Source organism: Mobula hypostoma, chromosome 7 (assembly GCF_963921235.1).
Source record: "Mobula hypostoma chromosome 7, sMobHyp1.1, whole genome shotgun sequence".
Taxonomy (NCBI): domain Eukaryota; kingdom Metazoa; phylum Chordata; class Chondrichthyes; order Myliobatiformes; family Myliobatidae; genus Mobula; species Mobula hypostoma.
This window is the reverse complement of record NC_086103.1, coordinates 58,673,739-58,690,811: the sequence shown is the minus strand read 5'-3', so window position 1 is coordinate 58,690,811 and position 17,073 is coordinate 58,673,739. Positions and strand designations below refer to the sequence as shown.

At 39.7% G+C, this 17,073-nt stretch overlaps 1 protein-coding gene across 6 annotated transcripts in view; it reads right to left on the bottom strand.

Annotated features, from left to right (window-relative positions):
- Positions 1-17,073, bottom strand: part of arhgef37 (Rho guanine nucleotide exchange factor (GEF) 37) — a 200,101-nt gene that overhangs the window by 116,359 nt on the left and 66,669 nt on the right. For 2 of the 6 annotated variants that reach the window (XM_063053479.1, XM_063053482.1), the window contains exon 1: positions 6,268-6,454. The exons of 1 other annotated variant lie outside the window; for it this stretch is intronic. The gene's annotated coding sequence lies outside the window, so the exon portion shown is untranslated. Of the gene's footprint in view, positions 1-6,267; positions 6,455-6,972; positions 7,167-8,989; positions 9,207-17,073 lie in introns of those variants that run through there. 3 more of the 6 variants (XM_063053480.1, XM_063053484.1, XM_063053487.1) reach the window with 3 other exon arrangements.

The window sequence follows — 17,073 nt, the reverse complement described above, 5'->3', positions numbered from 1 at the left end:
ACAATGCCCCAGTAAAAAAAAGTTGATAAACTATTAAAATAAAAGGGGAGGAGTGTACCATATAGCCTACATTATAATAAGGGACTACTTTATGTTTTAGTAACACGTTGTTGCATGCGCTATTAGGTGCGTATTGAGCATGCGTTATTAGGTGCGTATTGATCTTTACGTGTGTGCCAAGTTCAGATGATGCCAGTAAAGAACCATGAAACGTAGCTCCTGTCTCCAGCGTTTTTATTAATAGCACTGTTGTGTAACCAGGCCACATACACAACACCATTGTTTTTGAGATGTCAGAGCGGGAGGGATTAAAGGAAGAGGGGTGACGTTACTAGTCAGGGAAAATGTCACAGCAGTGCTCAGACAGGGCAGACTAGAGAAATCATCCAGTGAGGCTTTATGAGTGGAACTGAGGAATAAGAAAAGTATGGGCACTTTAATGAGACTATATATATTACAGACCACCCAACGGTCCATGGGATTTAGAGGAACAAACTTGTAGAGAGATTGCAAACTGTTGCAAGAAACATAAAGTTGTGATAACTTTCCACATATTGACTGGGACTCTCATACTATAAAAGCACTAGATGGGATAGAATTTGTCTAATGTTTTCACAAAAGCTTCCTTAATCATGACATAGAAGTCCCAATGAGAGAGTTTGCGATACTTGATCTGCTCTTTGGGAAGGAGATTAGACTATGCAGCTGACAGAAATTTGTGTAGGGGAACTTTGAAACTAATGGAATTCTGATCATGAGATGCAAAGTTAATATGGAAAAGTAGGTCCGGTCCTCAGGTTGAGATTCTTAATTGGAGAAAGACCAATTTGGATGCTATCAGAAAGGATTTGGCAAGTGTGGATTGGGTGAACACACAAAATGCTGGAGGAACTCAGCAGGCCAGGCAGCATCTATGGAAAAAAAGTATAATCAACATTTCGGGCCGAGACCTTTTGGAAGGACTGAAGAAAAAAAGATGAAGATTAGATTTAAAAGGTGGAGGAGAGGAAAGAGAAACACAAGATGATAGGTGAAACCGGAAGGGGGAGGGATGAAGTAAAGAGCTGGGAATTCGATTGGTGAAACAGATACAGGGCTGGAAAAGGGGAAGTCCAATAGGAGAGGACAGAAGGCCATGGAAGAAAGAAAAGGGGGAGGAGTACCCAAAGTAGGTGATGGGTGGGCAAGGAGATAAAATGAGAGATGGGGATTGGTGAAGGAGAGGTGGGGGGTCCATTACTGGAAGTTCGAGAAATCAATATTCTTGCCAATAGGTTGGAGGCTATCCAGACGGAAAATAAGTTTTTGTTCCTCCAACCTGAGTGTGACCTTATCATGACAGTGGAAGAAGCCATAGATTGACATATCGGAATGGAAATGGGAAGTGGAATTAAAATGGGAGATCCCGCTTCTTCTGATAGACGGAAGGTAGGTGCTCAGTGAAACGGTCTCACAATCTACGTTGGGTCTCACTGATACACAGGAGGCCCCACCCAGAGCACCAGACAGAGTATATGACACCAACAGACTCACAGGTGAACTGTCACCTCATCTGGAAATACTGTTTAGGGCCCTGAATGGTAGTGAAGGTGGAGGTGTAGGGGCAAGTTAGCACTTGTTCTACTTGCAAGGATAAGTGCCAGGAGAAAGATCAGTGGAGAGCGGCAAACAGACAAGGGTGTCGCGTAGTGAGCAATCCCTGCAGAATGTGAGGTGGGGGAGGTAAGGATGCATTTAGTGGTGGGATCCTGATGGAGATGGCGAAAGTTCTGGAGAACTATGTGCTGACCATGGAGGCTAGTAGGATGGTAGGTGAGGACAAGAGGAACCCTATCCCTGGTAGGATGGCAGGAGGATGGGTCTGGCTGATTTCTGGGAAAGGTTTACTTGCTAAGTGGGAGGCCTTCAAAAGTGAAATTTTGAGAGTACAAATCTTGCATGTGCCTATCAGAATTAAAGGTAAAGACAATAGGTTTAGGGAACCTTGGTTTTCAGAAATATTGAGGCCTTGGTTAAGAGGAAAAGTAAGGTGCACGGCAGGTACAGGCAGAAGGCAATAAATGAGATAGTTATGGAGTATAAGAAATGCAAAAGAACTCTTAAGAAAGAAATCTGGAGAGCAAAAAGAAGTCATGTCTGGGATCAATACTGGAGGCCAAAGCCCAAAAGTGAAAGACCAGAATCAGCGAATTCGGAGGTCAAAGCTCAAAAGTCAGAGACGGTGGGTCAGTGTGTCTGGAGTCAGAGGCCCAGTGGTAGGGTGTTTAAAGGGGCTTGTTTTGCTGCTGTTGTTTTGTTTTGTTGTTGTTGCTGTTGCTACGTGTGTTTGTCCGCTGAATATTATGGATACTTTATTGCCATCAGAGTGTATGTTGACGCTTGCAGACTCTGCCGCCAGCACATCCTTAGATTGTGTTGGCTGTTAACACAAACAACATATTCAATGTATGTTTCAAAGCATACGTGATAAACAAATCTGATTATGATCCAGCATACGTGGTGGAGACAGAGTTTAAAAATTCGACAGGAAAATGTATTGCCTCATCAAAGTCTACCATATTGTCAACAGATTTACATTATACAGGTTATCTGAGAAGCTTCAAAAGGAGGACTTCATTCATGACCTGCCCTGCATCATTTTTTTTGCACTTCAAAATTTGTAAATTCCCAGTTGTTACTAATGCTATGCAAAATGAGTTCTTAGCTAGTAGTGGTTAGAGATTATTAACCTCTGAGACACTTTTCTTGGTTATTGCCTTTGCTATTATCTGAAAAACAACTGCAAATATTGCAAAGTTATTCCGAAGTTTCTTAATCCTATTTTTCAGTAACAGCCATAACAAACTTTCACGTATTAGACTGTGCTCATTTCCTTTATTGAAATAAAGCCTTCTCACATTGAAGTATATTTCATAAGGCAGTGTTAAGTTTGTTTGTTGACCATTTTCCAAGGTTTATTTCTTTTACCTTCCAAACACTGACTTTCTGCCTTGCATTGGGTTAAATTGGTGGGTTGCTGGCCAGCACAGTTCAGTGGGCCACAAGGACCTGTTCTGCTCTGTATCTCTAAATAACTAAATAAATACTTCTCTAATTTTATCCTTCTCTCAAGCTGGTTTAAAACCCTCACCTATAATCACTTCCTTGTTACAATATTAGCCCTGAATTTGTTTTGGGTTAACACATCTGGCTTGTACTGGGCTCATCTGCTTCAGAACTGGTCTCAATAGAACAGGAACCTAACGTAATCCCCTAGGCTTTAGCTGTTGGCTTCTCATTGTTTATGATTGTGTGTTTATCAGACTAAGAGGAGAGAGTTGTAGTATTGATACCAGGAACCATGTAAATTGTGTATTTCCCTAAATGTCTTGCTTAACATAAACTCCCCAAGAAATGTTGGGAAGTTTGACTGGGTGCACACACTGAGATTACTGAAGGTGAGGGATAGGTATAGAGTGCTTTGTTGGACTAACAAAGAAACGGAACAAAAAGGCAGGGTGATGACATATAAAGCTACCAGCTAAACCACAAATGGAGTATTGTGTACATTCCTCTTCACCACATTATAGGAAGTAAGGACAAAGCCATTTGCAAGAATATTAACAGAAATGAAGAATTTTGGTTATGTAGAAAGGTTGCGTGAGTTTTTCTTTGGAACTGAGCAGCTAGGAGGGCAAAAGTATAAAAGTCCTGTATTAGGAAGGGATTAAAAGGATAACTTTACTGTGACATTCATTCAAATTAATTAGTAATATAGGAGATGAAGAGAAATGAAGCTTCAACCAGATAATGGAGTCTGCAATTCACAGCTTGAAAAAGAGTGGATGGGTAGGTGGATGAAGCTCAGAGGAAATCTTCACCACATTTTAAACATCGGGATATACACAAAGGTCAAGAACAGAACAAGCCCCTTTTCAACCAGTATGTAAATGACAGCATAGTGACCTCCTTCCTTGCCTTTAAGTTCCATGATTCTAATTCCTATAATGTTCAACTTTCCATTCTCTATTTCCATATCCATACACCTGAAATCTTTTCCTGAGCCATTATCATCCTTCCTGCCCAATAAAATCTTCCAAAGATCTTCAAATGGAGAGAAGGCAGGAGAATGGGTTTGAGAGGGATAATAAATCAGCCATGATGGAATGGTCAAACAGAATCTGTGGGCCAAATGGCCTAATTCTGCTCCTATGTTTTATGGTCAAACCAGATTTCAATGACACTGGTCTTTTCAAAATAGTAAAACAGACTTACCTAAAACTATAATGCATAGGTTTAAGAGAATGAGTAGAAATTTAACAGGAGAGCTAAGGAAGAATATTTCACTCAGATGGATGGTTGCAATGATTTTTTTTTAATGGGTGATGTAGGCGATGCTTTCTCAACATTTAAGTAGTACTTGGGCGAGGACAAGGTTAGAAGGCTACAGGCCAAGTGCTGATAAATGAAACTATTATTAACTTGTGCTTGATATAACCATATAACAATTACAGCACGGAAACAGGCCATCTCGGCCCCTTCTAGTCCATGCCGAACTCTTACTCTCACCTAGCCCCACCGACCTGCACTCAGCCCATAACCCTCCGTTCCTTTCCTGTCCATATAGCTGTCCAGTTTAACTTTAAACGACAACATTGAACCTGCCTCAACCACTCTGCTGGAAGCTCGTACCACACAGCCTGAATGATGATCAGAATGATGATCAGCATGAACATAATAGGCTAAATTGTCTGTTTGTGCATTGTTTGACTCCACATGTATTTCATACTACATATTCAGTTCCTCAAAATTCCACTTGGATGAATCCGCCAAGGCACAAAGAAGATGAAACAGAGAGATGAGGCTTAGATTGAAAATATGAGCTGCTCAACTATTATGTCCATTATTAAATCAGTCTAGATATCTAATTTAAGTGTGTGCTTACCTTTTAATTTTTTTGGAATATTATTTTTGTTTTGAGGAGGTCTGCAGTAGTTTCGATCATGTTTGAATATCAAAGGCATTCACAAATAGTCAAGGTTTTGTAAAGTACAGTGCTGGGAGCAGGGCCTCACCAGCCATCAAAGTTATTCTGTTCATGTCAGCCCCATCCTACGAGAGCCACTGTGCATCACTATCCCGTGGGAGACGCAGCTCTGAACCACTCTACAGGAAACAACATGCAAGTGGCAAGAATCTCAGGAGAGTTGAAAACTTGCTCCTGACTGCTTTGACAATGTATGTTTTTAGTTAAGGGATAAAAAATGATCACAACTTCAAAAGAAAACCCCTGCTGATCAAAACAGTATCTTGGAACTTTTTATATTCACCTGAGAACGCATGCAAGACTGTCGCTCAACATCCCTTTGAATTGGCAGATTTAACTATGCAGCACTCACATCGGTAATTTACTGAAACGTTAGCTTAGATTTTATGTTCAGCACACTACAATGGAGCTTGAAACCTGAACTGCTAACTCAGAACTTGATAGCATCTATAGTTTTAGTAAAGTAGGTTATGATTCTAATCCGTTTGGCAGGGTGACCAAAATATGGTCACTTTACGTGTAACCAGTTAAAAAGACCAGACTATCACCTTTAAAATGAAATCAAAGTTATCAATTGACAATCATGAACTCTGGAAAATTAATTGATCATATTGTTACAAAATGCTTCTTGAATCAACAAATGCTCTGATTTGAAATAAGTATTTCAGCTAATGCAGCACTATGGTGAACTGAGCCCATAAAACTTAAGTCAGGCATTCTCTTAATCAGCCATTTTCTGTTCCTGGGCATTTATTCAAGTCAGCCGTAACCACGTACAAACAAGCAGCACACACATAAACAACATTGAAAGGAGCCTGGAAAAGGCTGTCTTCACAAATGTCCAGCATAACCACACATAAAAAAAGTGAACAATGAAATAGTTGGAAGTTTTTAGAAGTTTTTTCACCCCCCCCCCAGAGGTGTCTAAACAGAATAGTCTGATTCGGATTTTACAGGCATTTTTCCAGAGATTGCAGAGAAAAAACTAATGCAGACTTTGAAAGATAGAGTGACCTGCGAATAGGTTTCAAGTTACTATTTAATCTACTTCAATAAATAAAGAGCTCACGAGATGTGCAAACAATCTGTTGGCTATTTCATTCTTTCAAGAAGAATCTAACAAGTATATAAAACATATATTTGTGAAATCCATTATGGTAGCAGTAATACTGTATTAGAAAAAACAAGAATTGCACAAAATTGTCAGGCTCACACAAAACATACAGACAAAAATATCTTACCGTTATGATCAAGATTTGATTTCACCACAGCACATGTATCTTGTGCTTGCTTCTTACAGTTAATAACAAACTTTGGATGAACACTTCAAGCATTTCAACAAATTGAAACCACTTTTAGAGTGACAACATTAAATACCACATTCTTCTAGCAAGTTATGTTGCTTAACAGGTTTTTCTCAAGTTACCTGAAACATAATTTGAATATATTATTGAGCTGATACCTTACATTACCTATTCAGGTCCAAAAGTCAGGCACTCAAGTTCCGTCTTATTGGGTTGTTGTAAAGGTAAGTGTTATTATTGAGACATTACACAAACCTATAAAGTCCTGATAAAGGATCTTGTCACAAAACATTAACTGTTCATTCCTCTCCATAGAAATAGCCTGACCTGCTCAGTTTCTCCAGCATTTTCCCCTCATGCCCTCTTTTTCCCTTCATCCTCCAAAAGGCACAGAGAGAATGGCATTCACAACAGAAATTCCACTGTGACCTCTGTGAAATAACTGAGGTGACAGAATGAAATGATCGTAGAACTGGACACTCATTAGGAAGATCTAAAGATTTTACTGTAGTATGAAATAGAAACATCCTACCAGGAAATGAGACGCTACACCTGCAAAAAAAAGCATTAAAAATGTTGTGAAATAATAATTAGATCTTACTTCAAGTTGTTAAAAATGTGCACATATTAAGCAATACTCACGAATACTTCCTTCTGTACAGAAGCAGGTAGCTGGTAGTCCGCATATTAGAACTGCAGATTCTTATGTCTGAGTTATTTCAGCACCAAGTCCATTGGTGTGGCATTAATGAAGATGTTAGAGGAAGCAAAGTGTATTTGAAAGCCAACTTCCAGATTTCTGTACTTAGCCTTGCATGAGTGGTCAATAGCAAGAACTGAAAAAGGAGAAGCAGGAATAAGATCTTCAGTCCTTCAAGCCTGGCCCCTATATTCATCTCAATTCAATCTTCAGATATATTTTCCATAAACCTGCCATGTTCAGTGTTAAATATAAGTTTTGGCTGTGCATTCATAGCTATTTGAGTAAGAACTCCAAAGATTCAGCATCATTTAAATAAAGATATTGCTCTTCATCTCAATCCCATATGTTCAACTACTCTTCTAAGAGTCTGACCACTAAATCTAATTCCTCAATCAGGGTAACTTTCTGCCAACACATTGTAAGTTTCATTTATGGTAATATTTCATACTTCTAAACCACAGGATATGGCTCTGATTTACTCTGTTCCTCTTTATAACACAGTTGACATTTCTTGGAATCAGTTTAATGACCTATTAGTGCAATGATTTCAAAGATTCTTATCTCAGGACTTATGTTATATACAGCACACTAGGCATCCTCTCACCATATCTCCTCATTTTTACCATAAAACATCTTTACTCCAATATTCAAATACCTCTTTATATAGAATAATATGATTTTTGATTTCACAATAGTTTGCTACAGTTGTGTGTATTCTACCATAATTTGTAAATAAAGCCAGATAGATTGCTACCAAATTCAACATTTTTCACTTTATTAAAAATATAAGAAAATACTTTTCCTTATTTTTCTGCTTATTCTAATCCACGGGCTTTTTTTTGCCCAATCACTTGAGCTATCAATATTATCTGCAGTCTCTTTACATTCACCCTACATCTTAATTTCCCACCGAGTTTGATGAAGAGATAGTACATTATAATTGCATATTTTGTATAACCTTGTATATCCCTGATGTGCATCTTGCACGTTATATTCCAGCTTACAGTACTGTTGTCCATACTGAACCATAGATGATATCCCTCTCATGTCATATACCTCACCCTTCATGGAGCATCTGTAAATTTCATATCTTTTTATGTCAATTTCCATATTTAAAATTTTTTTCCAAATGCCAAGACTACCACTTATTTCAATAGCTGTGATCCTTGTCATCCTTACATTTACCCATCCATATTTATCTATTGATCCCTTGTTTCCTTGTTTGGCAGTGGAAGGAAAGGATCTGAATATTTATAAGACTATGTTAGAACAGATCTTTGGTAAGCAAGGAGTGAAAGCTTACCACAAGTAGGTGGGAATGCAAAGTTAAGTTTACAATTGGATCTTATTACATCGTGGAATAGACAAGAAAAAATTAGCCTACTCTTGATTCTAATTCATACATTTGTATGTTAATTTTACATAAACACAGTTATCCAACTGAAGAAACAGATTGAACACACACACACACACACACACACACACACACACACAAAGAAAAGTTTCAACAACCAAGAGAAATGCAAGAAGCATCATCAAACACGATACATGGCCTTTTCTACCTCACTAAAGCCTTCAATCTTTTTTCGGGAAACGCTATGGTGCATCATCATTAAATTTGGCTGTCAGCGGAAATTTATCCATATACTCAATTTGCTTTATAATAGGATACAATCTGTTATTCTAACCGTAGCATCCCAACTTAGTGTAGACTTGTGTCTAGCAAGGCTACATGCAAAACCTTTTTCAATCTTTCTTTCCACTATCCTGTACCAATAAGCTTTCAGAGGGAATGGGACCAACTTACAAGACTAATAAGAAAACTTTCAGCATATATCATCTCCTGTCCAGACGTAGACTGCCTTCACCCTCAGCCATTGAGCTGCATAACATAGATAACACATGCATATGCATGATTGTGCAAACTATTCTGCAAATCAATGTCAACTTGTTTACCAAGGATATGGGAATATGGGTCTTGTACTTAACATCCACGAAAGCCTTCTGTCAATTTGATCTCCACTGTGCAACACTAACTTTCAATAGTAAAAGTCCATGGTATGCTCCTGGAAAACCTGGATTACTTCCGATATCTCAGGTGCCACGATTCAGTAAAGGCAGACCTGATGAAATTCACTTCCACCTTCACCGTGCCGAAACAGTCTCTGAACATCTGAGAAAAACAAAGGATGAAAATCAAAACCTCAAATTCAGCATAAAACTTAATCTGACACCCTGCAGTGATCTTTGCTTTCCGTATGTTTCTGGAACTACCTACAGTAGGCATTAATGACATTGGAAAGACACCATCAATACTGTCTGTGTAAAATCTATGGGAGATATTAGTTATGTCAGTATACTCTTCTGGGACATATTGTTCACACCAATGCTCTAGTTATGCTCAAAATGGCATCACAAAATTAGACTCCTGAAACAATTATGCTATTCCAAGCTTACTTACAAGAGATTACTAGATGAACAATTGAAAACGTTCAAGAATCTTCTCAAAACCTCAATAAGAGTGTAACTTTTGCATCAACACCTCAAAATCTCCGCCTGTCCCTCACACAGTATGAAGGAGGATTTGAGATGGTATACAAAAATAAGTGGAGGGACAGGTAGCATTGTGGGCAGGGAGTCTGCATAAGGATTTGGATGGTTTATGAGAGTAGGCAAAGAAGTGGCAAATGGAATACAACATACAGAAGTTTAAGGTCTTTGGTAGGAAGGATATGGTGCAGACTACTTTCTAAATGGAGACAGAATGAAGAAATCAGAACTGCAATGGTCTAGTTCAGGACTCTCTTAAGGTTAACATGCACACTGAGTTGGTAGTAAGGAAAGCAAATGTAATGTCAGCATTAATTTCAAGAGGACTGGAATATAAGAGCAAAGATGTACTGCTGAGGATTTATAAGACATTGATCCAATGGCACTTGGAATATTGTGAGCAATTTTGAGGCCCAGTCTTACGAAAGTTGTGTAAACCCTGGAGAGGGTCCAGATGAAGTTCACATGAATGATCTCAGGAATACAATACTTAATATAAGATTAAATTTTATTTATCCCAAAGGATATTATTGTTGTAAGGTTGCTCAGTCAGAAATATATACTTTAAAATACAATATATAAGCATTGAGGTACAAAAACGAATACAAAATGTGCATTAAAAAGTAATAGTGTAAAATATAGATGTGCAATTAAACTGTGCACTTAAATACTTGAGGAGTTGTAGAGTCTTAGAGCCACAGGGAGGAACGATCTCCTGTGGCATTCAGTGGTGCACCTTGGTAGAATCAGTCTGTTACTGAAGGTGCTCCTCTGATTATCATGGAGGGCGAGAGGGATTGTCCATAATGCTCTGTAGCTTCTGCAGCATCCTTCTCTCAGACACCAGGGAATCCAGTTCCACCCCTCAGAACAGAACCAGCCTTCCTGACAAGCTTATTGATCTTCTAGGCATCAACTATTCTCGCCCTGCTGCCCCAGCAGACTATAGCGTAGAGTAGAATGTTGGCCACCACTGAGCCGTAGAACATCTGCAGCATAGCACTGCAGACATTGAATGACCTGAGCCACCTCAGGAAGTACAGTCGGCTCTGTTCCTTCTTGTACAGAGCCCCTGTATTTTTGGTACAGTTCAGTTTATTGTCCAGGTGAGTTCCCAAGTATTGTAGTCCCAGATGACTTCCACATTCACTCCATTGATGGAGATGGAAATGCAGGGTGTTTCCACCTTCCTGAAGTCCACCACCAACTCCTTTGTCTTAGTGATGTTGAGCTGCAGGTGATTTAGCCAATAGCACTCAACAATGTTGTCCATCACTCCTCTATACTTAGCCTCTTGACCCTTGGTGATACAGTCCATAACTACCGAATCATCCAAAAACTTCTGCAGGTGGCAGGAATCAGAGTTGTATCTGAAGTCAAAGGTGTAGACAGTGAACAGGAAGGGGGACAGGACAGTCCCCTGAGATGTCCCCTGTGCTGCTAACCACAGTATCTGATACATAGCTCTGCAATTTCACATACTGTGGCCATCTGGACCGGTAGTCTTGGAGTATCAGGAGCATTTGATGGTTGGACCTGTACCCAGTGGAGTTCAGAAGAAAAGTGAAGGAATCTCATTGAAGTCTACCAAATACTGAAAGGCCTGAACAGACTGGACATGGCGAGGATGTTTTCATTAGTAGGAAAGTCTGGATCCAAGGGCACAGCTCCACAATAAATGGACATACCTTTAGAACTGAGATGTGGAAGAACTTCTGCAGCCAAAGGGTGGTGAATCTGTGGAACTCATCACCATGGTGTCATTGGGTCATTTAAGAGATTGATTGGTGAGAGAGTTAAGGGTTACAAGGAGAAAATGGGAGAATGGGACTGTGAGAAGTAGAAATAAAACAATGATGACTAAATCAAAAGCAGACTCAAAGAGCCAAATGGCCTGATTCTACTCTTATATCTTCTGGTCTTGTACTTTGCAAGGCTACAAAGGATGGGAAGGTAAACTGGAGACCTAGCATGGACATGATAAGCCAAATGGCCATCTTCTGCATACTTCCAATCCTATAATTCCATGTCATCCTTGATTCCAAGATGGGGATATGTTTGACCTAACTAGTTATTTCCACTGACTATCTGCAGGGAATGCATAGTCACAACATTATACCACCATCAATGTCCTCTTGTAGCTTGGCAAATCTGATCAACTGTACTTCTTCTGCCAGCATATAGACAGAGACAGAGGAGAGTTGAATCAGTCATCTGGACCATATTCAGGGACTTATCTTCCGATCTGAATAAACATGTCACAGCCATCACCTACTTCCTCAAGACCTGCATGGATGAGTGCCCCCCTATAAAAACATATTGATTTTTCTGAAACCAGAAGCCCTGAAGGAGCCAGGAGATTCAGCCTGCTGAGAGTTAGATCTATGGTGTTCAAGATTAGCAATCCAGAACTCTGCAAGTCCAGGTATGACCTACACAAGGCAAAAAGGGAATCCTATATGTAATTAAAGATATAATGGATGCACAGCAGCTGTGCCAGACTTCACATGCTATTACTTCCTATTAAGTGAAACTTAACAGCATAAATAGCAGTGATGCAGCACTCCATGATGAGCGTAATGCCTTTTATGTATGCTTTGAAAGAAAGGATAACACCACAGCTTTGCATATCCCTACAGCATCCAGTGACACAGTGATCTCTATCTCAGAGGCCAGCGTCGGAACATCCATAATGAGGGTGAACCCTTGCAAAATGTCCGGCTCCAAACTGGGCCTCTGTACTTCCCTCTGCAACTGGATCCTCAACTTCCTTATTGTTACACACAGTCAGAGTAGACTGGAAGTAACATCTACTCATTGCTGCCATTCAGCATAGGTGCACTGCAAGGATGTGTGCTTACTCCTTTGCTCTACTCTCATGACTGTATGGCTGAGCACAGCTCAAACACCATCAATAAATTTGCTGATGACACAATGATGTTGATTGAATCTAAGATCATGACAAGGAGATGTATAGAGTAAGATAGATCAGCTGGTTGAGGCATGTTGCAACAAACTCATAGTGTCAACGATACTAAGAAGTTGATTCTGGATTCAAGAAGGTGAAGTCAGTCCTCATTGAGCGGTCATCAGTGGATCAGCTTCAAGCTCCTGAGTGTCACGTCTGAGGATCTATCCTTGGCCTATCACATTGATGCAATCATGTACTTCATTTGAAGTTTGAAGATATTTGATATGTCACTAAATACTCCTGCATATTTCTACAGATATATGGTGAAGACCATTCTGACAGGTTGCATTACAATCAGGTGTGGAGGCTCCAATGCACAGAATCGAAAGAGGCAACAGAAGGTTGTGAATTCAGCCAGCTCCATCATGGGACAAGCCTGCCACCATAGAGGACACCTGAAAGAAGCGAGCCTCAAGAAGGTGGCATCCATCACTAAAGACCCTCACCTTCTGACACATGCCTTCTTCTCATGAATAGCACTAGGGAAGAGGCACAGAAGCCTTTAGACCCACACTCAAGGACTTAGACGGCTTCTTCTGCTTTGCCATTAGATTTCTGCATGGTCTATGAGCCCATGAACTACTTCATTTGCACTATTTATTTACTTTGTAATTTATAGTATTTTATGTGCACTGTGCTGCTATCACAAAACAAACAACAAATTTCATGATGTATGTCAGTGATAATAAACCTGACTCTTATTCTGGTAATGTGATTAGATCTTTAGTAAGAAAATTAGGTCAATTAGTGTCACTACTCTAATTCAGCTTGCACCCCAAAACATAAGAACATAAGAAATAGGAGCAGGAGTGGGCCAACTGGCCCATCGAGCCTGCCCCGCCATTCAATAAGCTCATGGCTGATTGGTCCGTAAATTCAGCTCCATCTACCTGCCTTTTCCCCATAACCCATAATTCCCCTACTATGTAAACAAACTATCTAACTGTTTCTTAAATATACTTAGTGAGGAAGCCTCAACCGCTTACCTGGGCAGAGAATTCCACAGATTCACCACTCTCTGGGAAAAACAGTTTCTCCTCATCTCTGTCCTAAATCTTCTCCCCTAAATCTTGAGGCAACGTTCCCTAGTTCTAGTCTCATCTACCAATGGAAACAAGTTTCCTACTTCTATCTTGTATATTCCTTTCAAAATTTTGTATGTTTCTATAAGATCCCCTCTCATTCTTCTGAACTCCAGAGAGTATAGTCCCAGGCAACTCAATCTCTCCTCATAGGTTAACCCCTTCATCCCTGGAATCAACCTGGTGAACCTCCTCTGCACTGCCTCCAAAGCCAGTATATCCTTCCTCGAGTATGGAGACCAGAACTGCACACAGTACTCCTGGTGCGGCTTCACCAGTACCCTGTGTAGTTGCAGCATGACCTCCCTGCTCTTGAATTCAGTCCCTCTAGCAAAGAAGGCCAAACAAAGAGATTGAACATGTACAAATAGCATCTACAAATCTGGTGCTGTATATGTGGAGTTTGCATTTTCTCCCTGTAACCTCAATAGCAAAACCCATGGGATGGTTCAGGATACTAGTGATGCTCTTAAATTAGTTTGATCTGCACACCACATCACTCTTCAACCAAAGAAATACTTAGGTTTCTAGAGTGGGATGTGGCAAGGAGCAGTGAGTATGTTTGTGTCTATGCAAACACTATATGTGAAAATCATGTATCTGTGTATAGTGAGAATAATTCCTATGGTTATCAGTCTTGTTACCTTGTCAAGTACTTGCATTAACTGGTATTTATCAGCTGCCCCATATTAAAAGAATTCATACACGGCAGAGCACAATTTACTAAAGGAAATCACCTTCACTCGGGAGATACTGACCTAGATTAAATGTTTTTTTAAATGTTAATATTAAGGCTTTCTCTGTGCTCCCTATAATTACAAGCAATAACTGGTTGAGTGTTGAAGGCACAGAATCTGAAGTCTAACATCTCCTTCATTCATTAAATACGTAAGACTTGACAGGAAGGAACATTAACAAATTGAAAAAGTTGGGTGTGGTTTCCTTCCAAATGCCAAAGTTCATTAGAAATTCTTTCTTCGCTCTTAAGCAATAACCGTGCATTTTAAAAATCTTAAACTAGTTTTAGCTTCTTTAAGTCATTATTTAGAACAGTGAGTAATAAGTTTCTCGCTTCACGGTTGCCAAGTACGCGTTGGAAATTGAAACGTCTTATGTTACAAGATGAATGTCTCAAAATAGATTACGAAAAATATATAAAACCTGGATTTATCTAAAAACAGAATAGTGAGTCTGCATAAATCTAGCTTCAAGCGCGTAATGCAACTGCAAATATTGAATACTCCAAAGAACAGTATTAATAATGTTGCACAGGAGACATTTGGACTTGAATCTTGGCTACAGTAACTGACATTATCACGGCACCTGTTAGATGGTTTAGGAAAACTCACCGTTCTCTTACTGAACAATAATGTTATTGAGAGGGTTGATGCTGAAGCGTTTGTCAGCTTAGTGTATGTAAAAACAATTAATTTAACCCCTAACAGGTTATATAGAATGGCAGAAGGAAGTCATATTTAATGCTGTAAGTTTGGAAAACCTACATTTAAGAGACAATGATTTTGCCACGCAGAATATTTCTCATGTACCAACAACCCAGGGATCTGGATCTATAAAAAATCCTTCCGTCGTCTTCGATGCAACATCGACAGTACTGTACTTGCCAACCTCGTCTCCGTGGACCTTTCATATGTAAAAGCTAAGGAATCGCTTGTATTGCACGTTGAAGATACATTGTTTTAAAAAGGGGTAAAAGGTTAGCTTTAAGAGAGATTCATGAACAATCACAGGATGCTGGCACTCCTTACAAATCTAACAGTCACTCACTGAAACGTATTCAACTAAATAACTTGCAGTTGAGGACCACAGATCCCCTCCTACTGGAAGTCTGCAATTTATATAAGAACTTAACAGTCCTATATCTGAGAAGAAATAGCTTGAGCTTTAAATATTAACACGTTTTCCTTGTGCCTTAATTTAGAACAATTAAATTTATCACTGAACATACTAAACACCTCACATTCATTTTCTTTTTTTTTGCCTTCTCAATTAAGGGAACTATGGTGAGGGAACAATGATCTGTTCCAATAGCAGACTTCCATTCAGATTTGAAGAGGTTGTACATTCTTAATCTCAGATGCAACAAACTGAATTCTATTGAGAAACACACATTCAGCCGTCTGCAGAATCTACGGCACCTTAACTTGATTGATAATCAGATTTCCAATCTGAATGAGGGAAATTTTCACAGGATATCTAATTTGAAGCAAACTCACAGCCGATATTCTGAGGCATAATGTGTTTTCAGGAGCTGAATTAGACCATAAAACCATAAACACACAGGAGCAGAATTAGACCATCTGGCCCATCAAGTCTGCTCCACTATTCAATCCTAGCAGATCCTTTTTGTAAGTCTTGGAATTTCTAGCAGCTAAAGGGTGATACTAATTGCTTGTTCGAACAGATCACTACCTGTCCAGCGAATCTAATGAATCTGAAAAGCTATCCCACAGCCCACCTACTTATCTAGTTTATATCCACAGCAATTGCTTAATCATACAATCATAAGACAAAGGAGTAGAATTAGGCCATTTGGCCCATTCAATCATGGCTGATCTTTTTTTCCCCTCCTCAGCCCCACTCCCCGGCCTTCTCCCCTTAACTTTTGATGCTGTGTCCAATCAAGAACCTATCAATTTTTGTTTTAAATATACCCAATGACCTGGCCTCCACAGATACCTGCAGTAACAAGTTTCACAAATTCACCACCCTCTGGCTGAAGAAATTTCTAAGTGTCTCTGTTTTAAATGGATGCCCCTCTATCCTGAGGGTGTGCCCTCTTGTCCTAGAATCTCCCACCATGGGAAACATCCTTTCCACATCTACTCTGTCTAGGCCTTTCAACATTTGAAAGGTTTCAATGAGATCCCCCCCATATCCATCTGAATTCCAGTAAATACAGACCCAGATCCATCAAACGATCCATGTATGATAACCCTTTTATTCCTGGAATCATCCTTGTGAACCTCCTCTGGACCCTCTCCAATGCCAGCACATCTTTTCTAAGATGAGGGATCCAAAACTGTTCACAGTACTCAGTGAGGCTTCACCAGTGCCTTACAAAGCCTCAGCATCACATCCTTGCTCTTGTATTCTAGACCTCTTGAAATGAATGCTAACATGGCATTTGCCTTCCTCACCACTGACTCAACCTGCAAGTTAACCTTCAGCATGATCTGCACAAACACTCTGAAGTCCCTCTGCATCTTGGATTTTTGGATTTTCTCCCCGTTTAGAAAATAGTCCGCACATTTATTTCTACTACCAAAGTGCATGACCATGCATTTTCCAACATTGTATTTCATTTGCCACTTTCTTGCCCATTCTCCTACTGTGTCTAAGTCCTCTGCATCCTACTTGTTTCCCCAAGACTACCTGCCACTCCACCACTCTTCGTATCATCTGCAAACATTGCAACA